General features: G+C 41.5%; 1 pseudogene; it reads left to right on the top strand.

Moving 5' to 3' along the window:
• Positions 1-9,504: 9,504 nt before the first annotated feature.
• LOC103299993 (polyadenylate-binding protein 2-like) lies at positions 9,505-10,623 on the top strand (annotated as a pseudogene).
• Positions 10,624-19,924: the final 9,301 nt, after the last annotated feature.

The raw sequence follows: 19,924 nt of genomic DNA, 5'->3' as shown, positions 1-19,924 counted from the left end.
TAAGCCTAACCAGTGGTCACGGACAACAGTGGGGTGGAGGCATGCATGGGGAGGGGTTTGGGATGGGAATGGGGGGATGAGGACAAATATGTGATACCTTAATCAATAAAGAAATAAAAAAATAAAAACATTAATAGTTATCTAAAAAAATAAAAAATAAAGTGATATCAGTTAATGGCAAAAAAAAAATAGAATCAGAGGCATGGAAACATGGAACAGACTGACAAATCTCAGAGGGAACAGGTGAGAGTGGTACAGGAAGAGATTAACCAAAGATCTTATATGCATCTATGCATTACCTATGGACACAGACAATACAGTGGGAAAGTCCGGGGCAGAGCAGGAACTGGGTAGAGGGGGGACAATGGGAGAAAAAGGGGGGACAGCTGTAATACTCTCAACATTAAAGATTTTTTTAAATAAATAAATAAATAAATAAATAAATAATAAAATGACACCAGATGGAAATATGTATCGACACAAAGTAATAAAGGATATTAAAAACAGAAACTTCATGAGCAAATATATTTTTCTTATTTCTTAAATTTCTTTAAAAGATATAATTGACTAAACAAAAATAATAAAAATGTATTGTGGGCATTATAACTTATATATAAGTAAAATACATGAAAACCATAGTATGAAGGCCAAGAGAGGGGAAATGAAGATGCACTATTACAGTCTGTAGGTCAGAAGTCTGACATGGTTCTCACTCAGCTAAAATTAAGGTATCAGCAGGGCTTCGTTATTTCTGGAGGTTCCAGGGGAAGATCTGTTTCCTTACCTTTTCCAGCTTCTAGAGGCTGCCTGTATTCATTAGCTCATGGCCCCTTCCTCAGTATTAAGCATATCACTCAAAACTCTACTCTGCCATTACATCTCCTTCTCATTTTGACCCTCTTGCCTCTTATTTACGGACTTTTGTGATTACATTGAGCCTATCCTGATAATCCTAGATAATTTTCCCATATCTAAATCCTTGATTTATCACATCTGCAATGTTCCTTTTGCCATGTAAGGTAACATAGGTATAGATTCACAGGATTAGAATGTGGAAACCTTTGGGGGTCCATTATTATCTACCATATATCTCAGTTAAAAGGGAAAGGGCCAAAACCGGTTTGGCTCAATGGATAGAGCGTCGGCCTGCGGACTGAAAGTCCCGGGTTCGATTCCGGTCAAGGGCAACCTTGGTTGCGGGCACATCCCCAGTAGGGGGCGTGCAGAGGCAGCTGATCGATGTTTCTCTCTCTCATGTTTCTAGCTCTCTATCCCTCTCCCTTCCTCTTGTAAAAAATCAATAAAATATATTTTAAAAAAAATTTTACTTAAAAAAAATAAAAATAAAATATTTTCTTTAAAAAGTAAGAACTAAGCTCATGTTGTTTACAATAAATATTCTTTAAATATAAGTACACAAATAAGTTAAAAATTAAAGGATAGGAAAAGATACACCATGCGTAGTAGGCTGAATGGTGGCCCCAAACATTTATCTGTGTTTTAATCCCTAGAACCTGTGAATATTACTTTATAAGGCAAAAGATGTGATTAACATAAAGATATTGAGAGGAGGAGCTTTTCCAGGAGGGCCTTAAATGCAATCACATGTATCCTTATACGACAGACACAGAGGGAGAATGAACACAGAGAAGGCAATGTGAAGACAGAGTAGAGAAAGAGATACAGCCACAAGCCCACGAATGCTGACACCAGAAGCTGAAGAGGCAAGGAACAGTGTATCCCCTAGAGCCTCTGGAAGAAATATGGTCTTGTCTATACCTTGATTTTGGATTTCTCACCCCCAGAACTGTGAAAGAATAAATATTTGTTGTTTTAAGCCACCAAAACTTCGGTAATTTTTAATATATATATATATATATATATATATGTTATTGATTTTTTACAGAGAGGAAGGGAGAGGAATAGAGAGTTAGAAACATCGATGAGAGAGAAACATCGACCAGCTGCCTCCTGCACACTCCCTACTGGGGATATGCCCGCAACCAAGGCACATGTCCTTGACCGGAATCGAACCTGGGACCTTTCAGTCTGCAGGCTGACGCTCTATCCACTGAGCCAAACTGGTTAGGGCAAAACTTTGGTAATTTTTTATGGCAGCTACAGGAAACTAATAAACCTAGTTAACTAATGCTAACACCAGATACAGGAAAGACAAATGGCTATATTAATAACAGAAAAGAAGATTTAAGAGTAGAGAATATTACCTGGGATGAGAATAATAAAGGGATAAATTCATCAAGAGGATATAACAATCTTAAATATTTATGAAACTAATAATAAAGCTTCAAAATACATGAAGTAAAAAGTGTATTCAAGTCATACCAAATATGACTCTGACATTAATGGAGTTAAATTAGATTTTGTAAAAAATATATTTGTATTGATTTCAGATAGGAAGGGAAAGGGAGAGAGAGATAGAAATATCAATGATGAGAGAGAATCATTGATTAGCTGCCTCCTGTATGCCCCCTAATGGGGATCGAGCCGGTAACCCAGGCATTAGCCCTTGACTGGAAACAAACCCGGGACCCTTCAGTCTGCAAGCCGACACTCTATCCACTGAGCCAAATCAGCAAGGGCTGGAGTTAACCCTTTGCACTCGCTTGCTTTTTTCTCGATTCCTTTATTCTACTCGGATTTAATTTTTTAAATACCCAAGATTTACAAAGCACGGCAGTAGAATAAAAAACTGGAGTTTCTTTTCATACAAACTTATTTATTTGGATTTTTTTATATTTCAAATTATTGATACATTCAAAGAGCTGCTACCGATGCTAACTGTGTCGAGTCACACTCGACATCTGAGTGCAAAAGGTTAAATTAGATTTTAATACCAGATAGATATCTGGAAAATCCCCAAATATTTGTAAACTAAAGAGCATATCATATCTAATAAAAGAGTAATATGCAAATTGACCATCACTACAACACACAAGATGGCTGCCCCCCTGTGGTCAAAGATGGCCGCCCCATGTGGATACAAGATGGCCGGCAGGGGAGGGCAGTTGGAGGTGACCAGGCCAGCAGGAGAGGGCAGTTAGGGGTGACCAGGCCAGCAGGGGAGGGCAGTTAGGGGAAATCGGGCTGGCAGGGGAGCAGTTAGGTGTCAATCAGACTGGCAGAAGAGTGGTTAGGGGGTGATCAGGCTGGCAGGCAGAAGCAGTTAAGGGCAATCAGGCAGACAGGCAGGTGAGCAGTTGGGAGCCAGCAGTTCTGGATTGTGAGAGGGATGGCCCAGATTGGAGAGAGTGCAGGCTGGACTGAGGGACACACCCCCCTCCCTCCATGCACGAATTTCGTGCACCAGGCCTCTAGTTTATAAATAACACATGTCAAAGAAAAAAATCAAAAGGGACATTTTAAAGTATTTTTAATTAAATGAAGATGAAAACACAGCACATCAAAATGTCTAAGATACCATAAAGCAGCAGAAAAAAATTATAGCACTATGTGCATATGCAAGAAAAGAAGAAATATTTCAGTTTAATTATATTAGCTTCTACCTTAAGAAACTAGAAAAGGTAGATCAAAATTAAGTCCAAAATAAGAAAGATGGGAAGAAGGATCATGGAACAGAAGTAGGAAATAAGAAGGAAAGAAGTTTATAAATGACTAGAGGCCCAGTATACGAAATTCGTGCACGGGGGTGGTGTCCCTCAGCCCAGCCTGCACCCTCTCCAATCTGGGACCCCTTGAGGGATGGCCAACTGCCTGTTTAGTCCCTCTCACAATCCAGGACTGCTGTCTCCCAACTGCTTGCCTGCCTCTGCCTGATTGCCCCTAAGCGCTTCTGCCTGCCAGCCTGATCACCCCCTAACCAATCCCCTGCCAGCCTGATCAATGCCTAACTGTTCCCTGGCTGGCCCAATTGCCCCTAACTGCCCTCCCCTGCTGGCCTGGTCACCCCTAACTGACCCTCCTGCCAGTCTGGTCTCCCCTAACTTCCTCCCCTGCAGGCATGCCCCCCCCCAACTACCCTCTCCTGAAGGCCTGGTCCCCCCCCACAATTGCCCTCCCCTGCAGGCCTGGTCTCCCCCAACTGCCCTCCCCTGCAGGCCTATTTGCCCCCAACTGACCTCCTCTGCTGGCCTGGTCACCCCTAAATGTCCTCCCTGATGGCCTGGTCACCCACAACTGCCCTCCCCTGCAGGCCTGGTCCCCACCAACTGTCCTCCCCTGCAGTCCTGGTCTCCCCCAACTGCCCTCCCCTGCTGACCTGGTCTCCCCCAACTGCCCCTCTCTGCTGGCCCAATCACCCCTAACTGCCCTCCCCTGCTTGCCTGATTGCCCACAACTGCCCTCCCTGCTGACCTGGTCCCCCCCAACTGCCCTCCCCTGCAGGCCTGGGTCCCCCCCAACTGCCCTCCCTTGTTGGCCTGGTCACCCCCAACTGCCCTCTTCTGCTGGCCTGGTCACCCCCAACTGCCCTCCTCTGCTGGCCTGGTCCCCCCAAACTGTCCTCCCCTGCAGGCCTGGTGGCCCCCCCCAACTGCCCTCCCCTGCAGGCCTGGGTCCCCCCCCAACTGCCCTCCCTTGTTGGCCTGGTCACCCCCAACTGTCCTCTTCTGCTGGCCTGGTCACCCCCAACTGCCCTCTTCTGCTGGCCTGGTCACCCCTAACTGCCTTCCTCTGCTGGCCTGGTCACCCCTAACTGCCCACAACTGCCCTCCCCTGCAGGCCATTTTGTGGTGGCCATCTTGTGTCCACATGGGGACCGCCATCTTTGACCACATGGGGGCGGCCATCTTGTGTCTTGGAGTGATGGTCAATTTGCATATTACTCTTTTATTAGATAGGATGAGTCATTAGGAAAAAGTTACATAAAGGAGAGAGAAAAATTGTGTGAGAGGGAGAAGCCAATAAGTAAGTGAAATACAATTGTGTGTGAAAGGGATAAGATTTTTTAAAAAAGTCAATAGGGGTGACCAGGCCAGCAGGGGAGGGCAGTTAGGGGTGACCAGGCCATCAGGAGAGGGCAGTTAGGGGGATCAGGCCGGCAGGCACAGTGGTTAGGGCAGGCAGGCAGGTGAGCAGTTAGGAGCTAGAGGTCCTGGATTGCGAGAGGGATGTCCAACTGCCAGTTTAGGCCCAATCCCACAGTGGTCCCAAATTGGAGAGGGTGCAGGCCGGACTGAGGGACCCTCCCCCGCCCCCCATACCAGAATTTCATGCACAGGGCCTCTAGTTTTGTATAAGAAGAAATGTTTCTGTTACCTTTTGAACTTAGAGATTATTTGGCTGATAAAAACTGGATACTCCCCTCCCCCCTCTCTCCCTGTACCCAATGACATGCCCTCTTATACAAACATGAATTCCCTCCTCTCACTGATCCTCACTGATTCCACCAGAGTGCAAATCTTTGCCATGCTCACTTTCCTTTCACTCGTTTACTTTCTTCTGAGACTTTACTACAGGAATATTTACTACTTTAAAGGGATTTACCTCTTTTCAGTGTTATCAACTCCCAGTTCCCTCCTCCAAGTTAGGCTCAAAAGGAATGACATATAGTTCACATATACTAGAATCAAAATGTATAAAAATACATAAAATAGCCCTGACTGGTTTGGCTCAGTGGATAGAGCATCGGCTTGTGGACTGAAGGGTCCTGCGTTCGATTCCAGTCAAGGGCATGTACCTTGGTTGCGGGCACATCCCTGGTAGGGGGTGTGCAGGAGGCAGCTGATCGATGTTTCTAACTCTCTATCCCTCTCCCTTCCTCTCTGTAAAAAATCAATAAAATATATTTTTTAAAAAATACATAAAATAAATTTATTTTTATTACAATTTTGTATCATTAGAAGTGAAAATGATTACAGGTAGTACCTACTGGTAGTTTAAGGGGCTATCAAGTCACTCAGAGATCATTGTGGATTAAGGCATACAGAGATTAAACTACTTATATCCGAGATCAGCTGCCAACCTCCAAAATATTGCCCTCAGTAACTTTCCACTGTCCCTGAAATTCTCACCAATAATACAGTCACTCTTAAAGGGCCTTCCAAAGAGAAATAGTCTTCCATGTTCTTGGAGCAAAGCAGTGAGGTAGTTCACATTTGGCTTTGGCTATTTGAGCTTTGATTTCTTCACTTGTTAAAAAAAATCCTTTCTCTTCTGTGTACCCAACACCCATTTCTTGGAGTCCCTGAACAGCTTATATGTATTGTCCAATAAAATGCAAACTGACAATGTCGAAGATGGTCTCTCTTCCAGTGGAATCTACATTTTATTAACAGTATCTCAGCAACTTATATCTGATGGATATTTGTAAACTTTCTCCTAATCCTCCCAATAGTTCTATGTGGTAGTTTGATCATATATCTATCTATTTTATTTGACAAGAAAAATGACCTGAGAGAGGTTCGCATGACCTACCCACCATTATGGGAAAAATCAGTGATAGAACGAGGATCAGAAATCATATCTCCTTGCCCTAGCCGGTTTGGCTCAGTGGATAGAACATGAGCCTGCAGACTGAAGAGTCCTGGGTTCAATTCCGGTCAAGAGCACATGCCAGGGTTTTAGGCTCAATCCCCAGTAAGGGACGTGCAAGAGGCAGCCAATCAATGATTCTGTCTCATCATTGATGTTTCTATCTCTTCCTCTCCTTTCCTCTCTGAAATCAATAAAAATGTATCAGAAAAAAAAACCAGCTGAGCTATAGCATTACTTTCATTTAAAAAAGAAGAAATATCTCCTCACTTCTGGCCCAGTACACTTTCTTAGAGGTAAACTTTTCCAACCTCTGTTTCTGGACCCTCCATGGTTTGTTTCTGACCATCCATCTGTACAGAAAAAGCCGGGGGGAGGCGGGGGTTGTTCCCAAGGCTTTGCCCTGAGCATAAAACACAAGACTTACCTCTAGTTTATTATGTGCACTGTGTGCTTTGGCTCATGTACAAGCCTTCTTCCTCAACTCTGAGAGCCCTTATAATCCTAAAGTCTACCAATCCTTCATGGACTGGCAGGGCCCTTTTCTAGGCAGCCTTTCCTAACCAAAACCACACTGTAGTCATTACTCCCTTACATTAAATTCCCTTAGCACCTGAGAATTCAGAACCTTCAAGTAACTGGGCTTTTTTGTGTATGTAGTGGTGGTAGAGTTCTATCCACCAGATTTTAGGGAAAAAGAGAAAAATGACAATATAAAAAACTATCAGAGGTTTAATCAAACTATCAGATTTTAGCCTGTGACTAGGGCCCATTCAATTTCATTCCAATTTCTTCCACTTACTAAAATTCTGAAAAGTGCTCACTGATAGCAAAGAGGTTGGCCTAGGGCCTCTGCAGGATTCTCATGAAAAGAGAATCAGTGGTCAATAGACTGTCCTCTTATGAAGGAAAGTGGGTTCAGATATTAAAGAAAGATTGGCCAGCTGAACCAAACTGATTTTTCTCTTTAATCTCAAGTTAACCAAAATATTCTGCTCTAGGAGCTTGCAGTCCCCTAGAATATTGAGGGGGTTGTATTATTCCCTGGGTGATATATATATATATATATATATATATATATATATATATATATACTTCCACTTTTCAAGTAGCACTTTCTGCTGCTCTTGTATAAGAAGATGGGCACTTAATTGATACCTAGGACTTTTTTTTTATCACAACAACACTATCCAAAAGTGACCTGGGCATGTCTGATAACTGTATTAGTTCATCCATTTGACTAGTAAAATTTATAGCAGAGGGGATCAAAGTCCTGGGATGCTGTGGAATAAATTTGCATAGGAATTTCAGAACTAAAAGGTTAGTGATCCCAGAAGAATGGGTAGTCCTGAGGAGTTTTAAAGCCCTTGTTCTAGGAAAAGAAAACAAAATGGGATTCTCTGTCATTTTGAAGGATGCTGAAGTGACTTAGGGATAAAAAGACTTACTTTGAAGTGATGAGCTATCCCATTTGAGTTTAAAACTGATGGTTGCAAGGACCACAATAATATGTGTATTAATTATATGGAGTTCTACAGGGCTATCTACCCTTTGGAGGTAAAACTTTTATGGATGCCCCAGCAAAATGAGGTAGCACACCCTGCTTAACTACAGGGAAGCATTTCTGAAGTCATATATCCTGAGATATACTTTAGATATCTATGTCAGTCTAAAGATTTCCGGAACAGTTCAGTTCAACAAATGGTTCTCAAATGTCTATTTTTCCAGGCACTAGAAACTTCTAGTTTCTAGAGATGCAGAAATAATAATAACAACTTGTAATAGTCAAGTATTACCAAGAGGTGGTTTGTTTAGTTTTTTTTTTTAATTTTTGTTTGTTTTTTACCATTTGAGACTCTGTGCTAGGTGTTTTAGATATACCATCTAATTTCATTCTTTCTATTACCCCGAGGTAGTCTTAGCCCCACTTTACAAATGAAGAAAAGGATGGATAAAAAGGTTATATAATTTGCCCAAGGTTACACAGCTAGTACAGAGCAGAGGCAGGACTTAACCCCAGGTATGCCTCATTCCAAACTTTATGATCTAACTGGTATATCTCAGAGACTATTAAGCTTTAAGACTCCCATGGTGAAGTGGAAGACACATACACAGTTTCAAACTATCATGCTAAATGCTAAGATAGAGGTATGCCTAGGGTGCTGTGGGAATACAGAGAAAGGGCCTTTGAGAAAAGCAGCACAGCATATGGATTTCTAAGAGCACAGCCTGGAGCCAGACAGCCTGGGTTTGAAGTCTGGCTTTGCTACTTACCAATTATGTGAACTTGGACAGATTAAACCTCTATTGCCTCAGTTTCTTCATCTGAAAGGGAGATAATAATAGAACCTAATTCAAAGAGTTGTGAGGACTGAAAGTGCTTATAATGGTTCCTGGCACATAATTAGCACCATACAGGTGGTAAATAAAATAAGTAAGCTTAACACTGAATGAGGTTATAGGAAAGGATACTTGAAAGAGCTGATGCCTGAGCTATCATAGAGGATGAGTACAAGTTAGCCAGGTTAAGAAAAGTGGGAAAGGTGGACCAGACAGAATAGAGTGCTTAACTCCAAACCAGCATCATTGGTGGGGGCTCACTATAAGCAGATTAATTCTAGACTAGAGTGTAAGGTGCAAAATATAAAGTGATGGGGACAGGTCTGGAAAGGCCTAATATGCCACTTGAAAGAGTCTGGACTTTATCTTATCTGGAACAAGGAACTATAGGAGAGAAGGGTTTTGTGCAGGGAAATAATATGGGCAGATGTGCATGGAAGGGTAGATTTGTTATATGGTCTGAAATTTACTTTAAAATACTCAGCACGGCCCTAGCTGGTTTGGCTCAGTGGATAGAGCGTCGGCCTTCGGACTGAAGGTCCCAGTTTCAATTCCGGTCAAGGGCACATGCCCGGGTTGAGGGCTCAGTCCCCAGTGGGGGGTGAGGCGTGTAGGAGGCAGCCAATCAATGATTCTCTCTCATCATTGATGTTTCTCTCTCTCCCTCTCCCTTCCTCTATGAAATCAATAAAAATATATTTAAAAATACTCAGCATGGACAGTGTGAGATACACACACATACACACACACACACACACACACACACACACACACATCCCCTAGGGACAGTTCATATATGAAGTTCCCCAATGAGAAACACTCCAATAGTCCTTAATGTGCATCTGAAAGACTCTAATTATAAGTACACACTGCAGAGGCAGATACTGGAAAGCTTTCCCCAATCTACCTAAATCTACACTAGAGGGTTTGCTCATTAATATAAGGGAAGCTGGCAGCTGCTGCTCTGGTCTACAAGTAGTTATTTCCATCTTGTTTCTCAGGTTGGTGGGGAGGCCTGGGAGGAGGTCCAGGGGGTCACAGGGGATTATGGAACAGCCTGGAGTCTGAGGAACTGAAACTGAGGAACTGCTGCTGGAGCCCCAGGCAGAGCCAGAGCCAAAAGAGGAGTAGCCCTAGCCCTGATCCTCAGCCCCAGCTCTGGCCCTGGACATGGCTCAGGAGCCCCTGGCAGCCAGGAGGAGAAGGAGGAGCCGGGACTGGTTGAGGGTGACCTGGGGATGGCGCCGTTGTGGATCTGAGGACCGGGAGCTGAAAGCGATCAAAGCTTGAGTCAGGGAGATGGAGGAAGAAGCTGATCAGTTAAAGGAGATACAGAACAAGGTGGAGAAGCAGATGAATATGAGACCACCTCCAGGCAATGCTGGCCCAGTGATCATGTCTATTGAGGGGAAGATGGAGGCTGATGCTGTTCCATCTATGTTGGTAATGTGGACTCTACTGCAACAGCAGAAGAGCTAGAAGCACACTTCCATGGCTGTGGTTCAGTCATCGTGGTACCATACCCTGTGACAAATTTAGCGGCTATCCCAAAGGGTTTGCATATATAGAGTTCTCAAACAAAGAGTCAGTGAGGATTTCCCTGGCCTTAGATGAGTCCCTATTTAGAGGAAGACACATCAAGGTAATCCCAAAATGAAGCAAGAGACCAAGCATTAGACAACAGACCAGTGTTTCTCAGGAGCTCCATACCGTGCCTGAACCACCAGTTACAACAGTTCCAGCTCTAGAGACTACATTGGTTTTAAGAGCAGGCTCTGGGGTCACATGTACAGAAGTGGGCCTAGAGCGACTTCATGGTATTCCCCTTACTAAAAATAAAAGTGTGTGTAAGAGAAGAGAGAGGAAAGAAAGAAAGAAGAAAGAAAGAAAGGAAGGAAGGAAGGAAGGAAGGAAGGAAGGAAGGAAGGAAGGAAGGAAGGAAGGAAGGAAGGAAGGAAGGGTGGGAAAAGAAAAGAAGGGGAAACTTAAATAAAAAAAGAAAAACAGAAGATGACCTTGATGGAAAAAAATATTAATACACACACACACACACACACACACACACACACACACACACACACACACTGTGGAAGGGGGAGGCGGAATCCCATAACTAATTTATTAGGAGGGACCTGCTTAGGGAAGTAGGGTAAGGTACAGGGAGTAGGGCAAGGGGCTACTCATTCACTCTGGGGATTTGCCATGGATACGTCTCAACTACGAAAGCTGCTCCTTGTTTCCCTAACTTCACCCCCTAGGGGGCTACTCAAGTGTAAAGGAGCATGGATGGTAGGAGGGTGTTTTGTTTTGTTTTACCCTAGGAAACCAAATTGTTCTGCTTGTTATCTTCCCTCCATCTTCTTCCTAATGTTCATAGCCCCTCCTGCCTGTTCTTATCCTTTTTTCTAACTCTCTGCCCCTCCAGATTGCCTAGTGATCCATTTTGTTTACTTTTGTGTTTCTTTTGTTTCTTTGTTTTGAGTGTCTTTTTTTGGTAGGTTTCTGTAGGCAGAAGATCTCTGTTCCACTCCCTGAGGCTCCAGTGTAAATTCCCCTCCCTCCTGTGGAGATGCACTAACCTGTTTAGGGGGGTTGTTTTTCAGTTTTTTGTTTTTTCCCCTCCGCCCTTTTCTCCTTTTATTTGGAGGGAATGAGAGGAAGTGGGCACAAAGAGGTGGAGGTGGATTTTTTTCAGCTAATTTCCAGGGGATGGGAGGTTTTTAAAATATGTTCATAAATAAAGTTGTTTTTGAAAATAAAAATATATAAGGGATGTTAGGAATAAACATTCATTGGTGAAATAAATGGTGCTCTAGATTTATGGACCGATACTTTTATTTGCCTTTGCATGAATGGGTCTTAAGAAACTGGGGATCCCAGAGTGGCACTCTAGGTCTAGGAATCCATTGGGTCCTGAATCCTGACACTTAATGAATGATTCTGTTGCCTAATCTGAATATAAGTTTAGCTAAAATGCTACTACTGGAGAGTTGCTAAGTGTACTTCAAGTGAACCTTTCCTGCATGGGGCTTTATCAATCTTATGAGGACAGGTTCCAGGACTATGTCTAACTGCTACTAAGTGTATGCTTGGCAGGATTGGGTTGAAGTCCTGTTTTCTTTGGAACATACCACCTGGTAGGGAGATTGTAGAGAATGAAGCCTATAACCTGCAGTTATCTCTAGTCATTGGAAGCTACTGATAGTCATTGAAAAATACCTGACAGCCCTAGCCAGTTTGGCTCAATGGATACAGCGTCGGCCTGCAGACTAAAGGATCCCTGGTTCGATTCTGGTGAAGGGTACATGTCCAGGTTGTTGGCTTGATCCCCAGTAGGGGGCGTGCAGGAGGTAGCTGGTCAATGATTCTCATCATTGATGTTTCTATCTCCCTCTCCCTTCCTCTCTGAAATCAATAAAAAAAAAATTTTTTTTAAAAAGAAAGAAAAAGAAAAATACCTGACAATGTAAGAGGATAAACTAGCTTAGCTCAGTTTGCAATAGGGATAAAGGAGGGAAAATATGGAGGCAGGGAGACAAAATAGGAGACTACTGCTGCAAATGGTTTGATCAATAGATGACGAAGACCTGAACTAGGGCAGTGACAATGAGTAAGAAGAAAAGAGAATGGAGTCAAGAAATATTTAAGAGGTAAAATCAACAAATCAACAAGTATTGGTGATCCATTGGATGGTAAGATCCCAGAGCACTTTCTTAGAACTTCCAGGCTTATTGTTTTAGTGACTGAGTAGACATTGATGACACTCACTGACATAGGGGTCAGTGTAATAACCAGAGGCAGATAAAGCTTGGGTGTGGGGGTAAGGGCAAGCATTTTTGGATACTCTAAGCTTAACATCTACATGGAGATATTCAGCAAGCATTTGGATAATACAAATCTGTAGCTCAAGGGAAAGTCAGGACTGGACACACAGGTGGGAAATCATTAGCATACAGGAGCTAGAGAATACTTTAAGAGTGGATGAATCCTTAGCTACCATAATATAAAGTCAGTAGATGATATTTTAAAAGTGTTTGTCAAGCCCTAGCTGTTTTTGGCTCAGTGGAAAGGGTGTCGGCCTGTGGACCAAAGGGCCCCAGGTTTGATTCCAGTCAAGGACACGTACCTTGGTTATAGGCTCCTCTCTGGTGCAGGCCTGATGTTTCCCTCATATCGATGTTTCTCTCTATCTTTCCCTCTCTCTTCCACTCTCTCTAAAAGATCAATGGAAAAATATCCTCGGGTGAGGATTTAAGAATAAATAAATAAAGTGTAATTAAAAATAAATAAATAAAGTCAGAGACCACCTGGATTTCTATTCTCCATTTATTTAAAAAGTGTTTGTCAAGAAATATTAGAACATGGAAACAGCATGGTGGTTCCTCAGAAAAGCAAACATAGAATTACCATATGATCCATAAATTCCATTTCTGGGTATATACCTAAAAGAAGTGAATGCAGGGATCATTTGTGTTCAGAGAAGCATGTTCAGAGAAGCCAAAAGGTGGAAAAACTCAAATATCCAAAAACCAATTAATGAATGAATAAATAAAATATAGTGCATATATATGCTCTATTATATATACATATAATATTATTCATACTTAAAAAGGAATAAAATTCTCAAATATGTTATAACATGGATAAACCAGGAAGACATTATGTTAAGTGAAATAAGGCAGATATCAAAGAACAAATATTGTATTATTCCATTTAAGTGACTTACCTAGAAGAGTCAAATTCATAGTGACTAGAACTATGACAGTGGTCACCAGGGCTGGAGGGGAAGGGAATGGGAAGTTATTGTTTAATAGGTATACAGTTTCAATTTGAGATAAAGAAAATTTTCTGGAGATGGATAGTGGTGATATAGTTGTATATGTGAATGTGCTTAATGCCACTGAACTGTACACTTAAAAATTATTAAAATGGTAAACTTTGTGCTATGTATATTACCGTAATAATAAAATAAATAGGATAATCATATTATTTTAAATGACTGAAGTGACCATAAGGAGCACTTCAAAGAGTGATTGCTTCTGGGAAGTAGGAAAAAAGTAGGCATAGGGACTTCTGCTTATTGTTAAAGCCCTTGGTAGTCTTTTAAAAAAGCTATATACTAGCCCTAGCCAATGTGGCTCAGTGGATAGAGCATTGGCCTGCGAACCAAAGGGTCCTGGGTTTGATTCTGGTCAAGGGTACGTACCTTGGTTGCAAGCTCCTCCCCGGCACAGGCCCTGGTAAGGGCTTATGCAGGCAGCAACCCATCAATGTGTTTCTTTCACATTGATGTTTCTCTCTGTCTTTCCCTCTCTCTTCCACTCACCCTAAAAATCAATGGAAAAATATCCTCAGGTGAGGATTAACAAATAAATAAATAAATAAATAAATGCTGCAGGGCACACAGGGCCTGTGTGGCTCAGTGGTTGAGCGTCCACTCAGGAACCAAGAGGTCACCAGTTTGATTCCATCTCAGGACACATGCTCAGGGTTGCAGGCTCGATCCTCAGTGTGGGGCATGCAGAAGGCAGCCAGTCAATGATGTTCCTATCTAATTGATGTTTCTATGTCTCTATCTCTCTTCCTTCCTCTCTCCACAGGGTTACTGAAAATAAAGATGAAAGGATGTCAATTGAGTTTGGCATTGGGGTGAAAGGAAATGGAAGAAAGTAGAACATTAAGTATAGACCATTATTTCAAGAGGTTTGGCTAATGAAGGAATAGCTGAGGGAACACTGGGTAAAAAGATTTTGGGTTGTTTTTACTAAAACAAAACAGATATTTTGTTGTGGTTACAAATGTGGCAGAGTATAAGGGAAGAGCAAATAATTGTTAAGAGATGGGCAGGTTAAAAAAATGGTATTGAACTGGAGAAGGAACACATTATCTCTTGAAATAGGCAGAATATCTTAAGAACTATAGTTGCAGCCCTTTGATTCAGAATTAGTCTTGTATTCTCCATACAGACCAACCCTGACCACAGAGCTATTCTTAATAGGACAGAACCTAGGAGAATTCCAACATTCATAATGCAAGTGAGTATCAACTCCAGATCTGATCATTCAGGGAAAGTTTATTTTGGGTCTAGCTTTCCCAGCCATTGAATGACTTTGGATCCATTCCCCTTAACACCTAACTGGCTACAAGGAATGCCAACTAATAATCTTTACAAATCATAATTAGAAAGGAAAGTATGTAGCAAAAAAGTCATATAACATATTCTAAAAAGAGGACAGAAATGAGAATCATGAGATCTGCCACCTCCTCTTTCTGGGTTTCTGTCACCTTTATGTAAAAGTGAAGGGGCTGTAAAAAATTATGAACAACAAAGTGGCAACAAATACATATCTATCAACGAGTGAATCTAAAAAGCAAATGAATAAAATATTTAATGAACAGAATAAACTGGTGAATGTAATAGAATCAGGGGCATGGAAAGGGAATGGACTGACAATTCTCAGGGGGAAGGAGGTTTGGGGGTGTGGGAAGAGATTGGACAAAGATCTTACACCTATGGATGAGGACAGTTGGGGGGGTGAGGGCCTGGGCTGGGGTGGGCACCAGGTGGAGGGGAGCTATGGGGGGAAAAAAGAGGAATATCTGTAATAATCTAAACAATAAAGATTTTTAAAAAGTGAAGGGGCTGGCCTCAGTTGTTTCTATTGCTCCTTTGCTCCTTTGGTTGGAACACTCTATGATTCTTTGACTTCTGGTTTATTTACACTATTATTGTAGCTTTACCAATGCTCTCCTACATTAATAAAAATGGGTGTATGGTGATGATGTTCTTTTCAAGCTCATGACAAAAGGAAAAACATCCAAAGAACCAAAACAACCACAAAATACGGTAAGTAAAAGAAAGTGAGAGTTAAAGGGGAAAATGTGATTGACCTCTTGCTATTCATGTCAGCACTCAGCTGCACAACAGTAAGGCTGTGGTCCCTTGAGATAAGTCAGTGGCTCAAAAGTAGAAAATTCAAACCACTGTTTTTCCTAGTCAAATCAAGATTTATTCCCCAATCCTGCTAACTTTTGAGGAAACAATGAATAGCTTTCTCTGTTCATAACATCCCTCCCAGTTGTCATAACCATTAAGAATATTTTAAAAAATAGATTTTTATTGACTTCAGAGAGGAAGGGAGAGGGAGAGAGAGATAGAAACATCAATGATGAGAGATAATAATTGATGGGCTGCCTCCGGCACACCCCACACTAGAAATCGAGCCTGCAACCCGGGCATGTGCCCTGACCAGGAATCAAACCATGACCTCCTGGTTCATAAGTTGACACTCAACCACCGAGCCATGCCAGCTGGGCAAGAATGTTTTAATATATGTAAAAGAAAGGGTGTTTAGTGTTCTCAAATCACCAAGTATTCTTACCAAACTTTCAAAACTTCATGAGTGGAAATTAGACTAGGGTTAGTGTACCATGCACACCTTTTTTCATACTGCCAGCTAGGAATGATTCACCAGTGTTGAGGAACAATTCGCCTAAATTCCTCATTTCTATTCTGAAGTTTGAAAATACTTCAAGAGTGGGATTGTGAATAAAAATCCTTTATTTGTGAATAAAGCTGTCCTTTCTACAAAAAGATGGTACAACAAGTCTATGAGTAAAGCATATCCTTTCAGTTCTTTTCCAGGGTTGAAGATGAGATTATTCTGTATCATCTATACCTTCTCACCCTCATATGACCAAACAGCTTTCATTTGTGCCTAGGTGGCCAGAGAGAGGTAAAGCAGTAGCCAAGAAATTAACTTGTTCATTTACATCAGACCCAGGACTATGAACCTCACATGCCTGGAACCTCACATGAAAGTAGTTTAGTGAACTACTTCCACCATGTCATATGGTCCACCATTAACCCAGGTGTAGACAGAGGATGAGTCCCAAAACTTCAGTACTGAACACTGCAGGCAAAGGCTCCAGCTTGGTCAAGTTCTCAGTCTCTGCTTCAAGCTGTGAAGCTGAGTCAGTTCCCTGAGCAGGGTACAGGGGACAACACACTGCCTTTCTGTTTCTTGTACCAGGACAGGTAGAGGCAGGCCCCAAGTTTGGAAGATGAGAATTGCTCAGTTGCCAGCTTTTTCAGCAGATGGTATCACTGCCATGAGATAATTAGTGTGTAGCCCCCAGGGTTGGGGCGGGGACTGGATAAAGAGAATGAGCAACTGAAATGAAAAATTAGGTGAACAAATTGTAGGGGAGGTTACTGCCCCAGTTGAAAATGTTTGTGCCTCAACATGAAAGGTTCCCGACTGCACCAGCTCTAAAGGTGCATTTCTTTCCCATTCACATTTGGGCCTTACTAGCTCCATGGGTATATTTTCTTTCTGCTGTTTCTAAAAAAACCAACCAACCAACAAACAAAACACCTCCTTTGAGACTATTACTTTGCAAAGGTTTAGGATATGTTAATGCCAAGTTCTCTCACTTCCTGGACCATACCTTAGCAAGCCTGCTTGAAGCACAGGTGCCATGGTCAGAGTCCTTCAGGAATGATACTCTGCCTGCCTCAGAATTTCCAGGTGAACAATACATCTTTGGATTATTAGAGACCCCCTAAAGTGCTGCATACTCAGGTTTGTGGAGTCCTTGTTCTTTTTAACTATCCAATCTGATAGCCAGATGGCCAATTAGTTTCAAGTCTACAATGAGCCAGATTCCTTAGTCCAGCTTCCAGCAAAATGTTCAAGGCCCCAATTGCTTGTCTTTATCTTTCTTTAATTAATCTTTTATTTTGAGATAATTGTAGATTCACATGCAATGTAATAATATAGGAAGATATCATGTACCTTTGACCCAGTTTCCGTGAGTGTTAACATTTTGTAAAATTGTAGTATAATACCATAACCTGGATATTGACATTGCTACAAACCGCTGATCTTGTCCAGATTTGCCAAGCTTTATTTGTAATCATTTTTATGTTTCTGTGTAATTAGTTATATGCAATTTTATCACATGTATAGGTTCATGTATTCACTGACACAATACAGAACTGTACTATTACCACAAGAATCCTTCCTACTACACTTTACAGCTACACTCACCTTCCATCTGCCCCATTACCTTACCCTTCACATCCACTAACCTGTTCTCCATCTCTATTTTTTTTGTAATTTCAACAGTATTACATAAATAATCATACAGTATACAACTGAACAAAATTCCCAGGAGACTTATTCAAGTTATGGCATAAACTGATATACCATTTCTTTTCATTGCTGAGTAGCATTCCTTCACATAGATGTCCTAATCTGTTGAAGAACACATGTATGAGTGATCCAGTTTCTTCACATCCTTGCCAGCATTTGGTAATTGGTGACAATACCAAATTTTAGCTATTCTGATAGGTGCATCGTCATATTTCGTCATTGTTTTGGTTTGCATTTTCCTGATGGCTAATTATGCTGAACATCTTTTCACATGTTGTTGTCATGTGTATATCCTCCTTAGTGAAATATCTGTGTATCTTTTGCTGATTTTCTAATTTCTCTAATTGCCCATTTTCTAATTTGAATTTTGAGAGTTCTTTATTCTACATACAAATCCTTTGTCAGATATGTGGTTTGCAAATATTTTCTCCAGTTTGTAGCTAATCTTAATAGGATATTTCATACAAACTTTGTAATTTTAAAAATCTAATTAATACATTGAGTGGCCAGATTATTATGATCTCTGAAGGCATAATAATCTGGCCACTCAGTGTATATCTTATATAATAAAAGGCTAATATGCAAATTGTCCCCTCGACCAGGAGTTCAACCAGCAGGCAGGTTGGTCAATCACCCATGTCCCCTCCCCCTGGCCAGGCTGGCCGGACCCCACCCATGCACGAATTCATGCACCGGGCCTCTAATATATATATACTAAGTGGCCAGATTATTGTGCATTCAGAGATCGTAATAATCTGGCCACTCAGTGTATTTTTCCTTTTATGGATCATGTGTATGGTGCCAAGCCTAAGAACTCCTTGATGAGCCCTAGACAATAAAGATTTCCTCCCATTTTTAAAAAAATGTATCCTTATTGTTGAAAGTGTTACAGATGTCCCCATTTATCCTCCCACTGACCCCCTCCACCCCACTCCTGCCCCCACCCCAGGCCTTTGCCGCGCTATTGCCTATGTCCTGAGTTATGCATATATATGCATACAAATCCTTTGGTTGATCTCTTCCTCCCCCTTCCCTCTGAGAATTCTCAGTCTTTTGCATGCTTCCATGTCTCTGGATCTATTTTGTTTATTAGATTCCATATATTAGTGAGATTATGTGATACTTGTCTTTCTATGACTGGCTTTTTTCACTTAGCATAATACTCTCCAGGTCTCTCCATGCTGTCTCAAAGGGTAAGAGATCCTCCTTTTTTTACAGCTGCATAGGATTCCCTAGTGTAAATGTACCACAGCTTTTTTTATCCACTCATCTACTGATGGGCACTTGAGCTGTTTCCAGATCTTAGCTATTATAGATAACACTGCTATGAACTTAGGGTGCATATATTCTTACTGATTGGTGTTTCAAGATTCTTAGGATATATTCCTCGTCTCCTGTTTTTTCTTTTTTATAAGTTTTACACTTTTATACTCCAAGTCTGTGACCCATTTTGAGTTAATTTTTGTATAAGGTGTGATGTTGGGGTAAAAGTTCACTTATTTTGCCTACGGTTGTCTATTGTTCCTGCACTATTTGTTGAAAAGGCTGTTCTTCCTTCATTGAATTACTTTTACACCTTTGCTAAATATCAGTTGAACAAATTTGTGTAGGTTTATTTCTAGGTTTGTCTGTTATGTTCCATTTATCTATGTGTCTACCCACCACTATTACATATTGTCCTGATTACTGTAACTACATAGTAAACCTTTGCATTGGGAAAAGTGATTCCCCCCCAGTTTATTCTTTTTTTTAAAAAAATATTTATTTATTTATGTTAATCCTCACCCAAGGATATTTTCCTATTTATTTTTAGAGAGAGTGGAAAGGAGGGGGGAGAGACAGAGAAACATCAATATGAGAGAGACACATCGATTGGTTGCCTCCCACATGTGCCCCCACCAGGGCCAGGGATCAAGCTGCAACCAGTAGGTTCCCTTGGCTGGAATCAAACCGGGGACCCTTCAGTCTGCGGGCTG

Source organism: Eptesicus fuscus, chromosome 1, assembly GCF_027574615.1.
Source record: "Eptesicus fuscus isolate TK198812 chromosome 1, DD_ASM_mEF_20220401, whole genome shotgun sequence".
NCBI classification, from domain to species: domain Eukaryota; kingdom Metazoa; phylum Chordata; class Mammalia; order Chiroptera; family Vespertilionidae; genus Eptesicus; species Eptesicus fuscus.
This window is presented reverse-complemented; position numbering and strand designations above follow the sequence as displayed.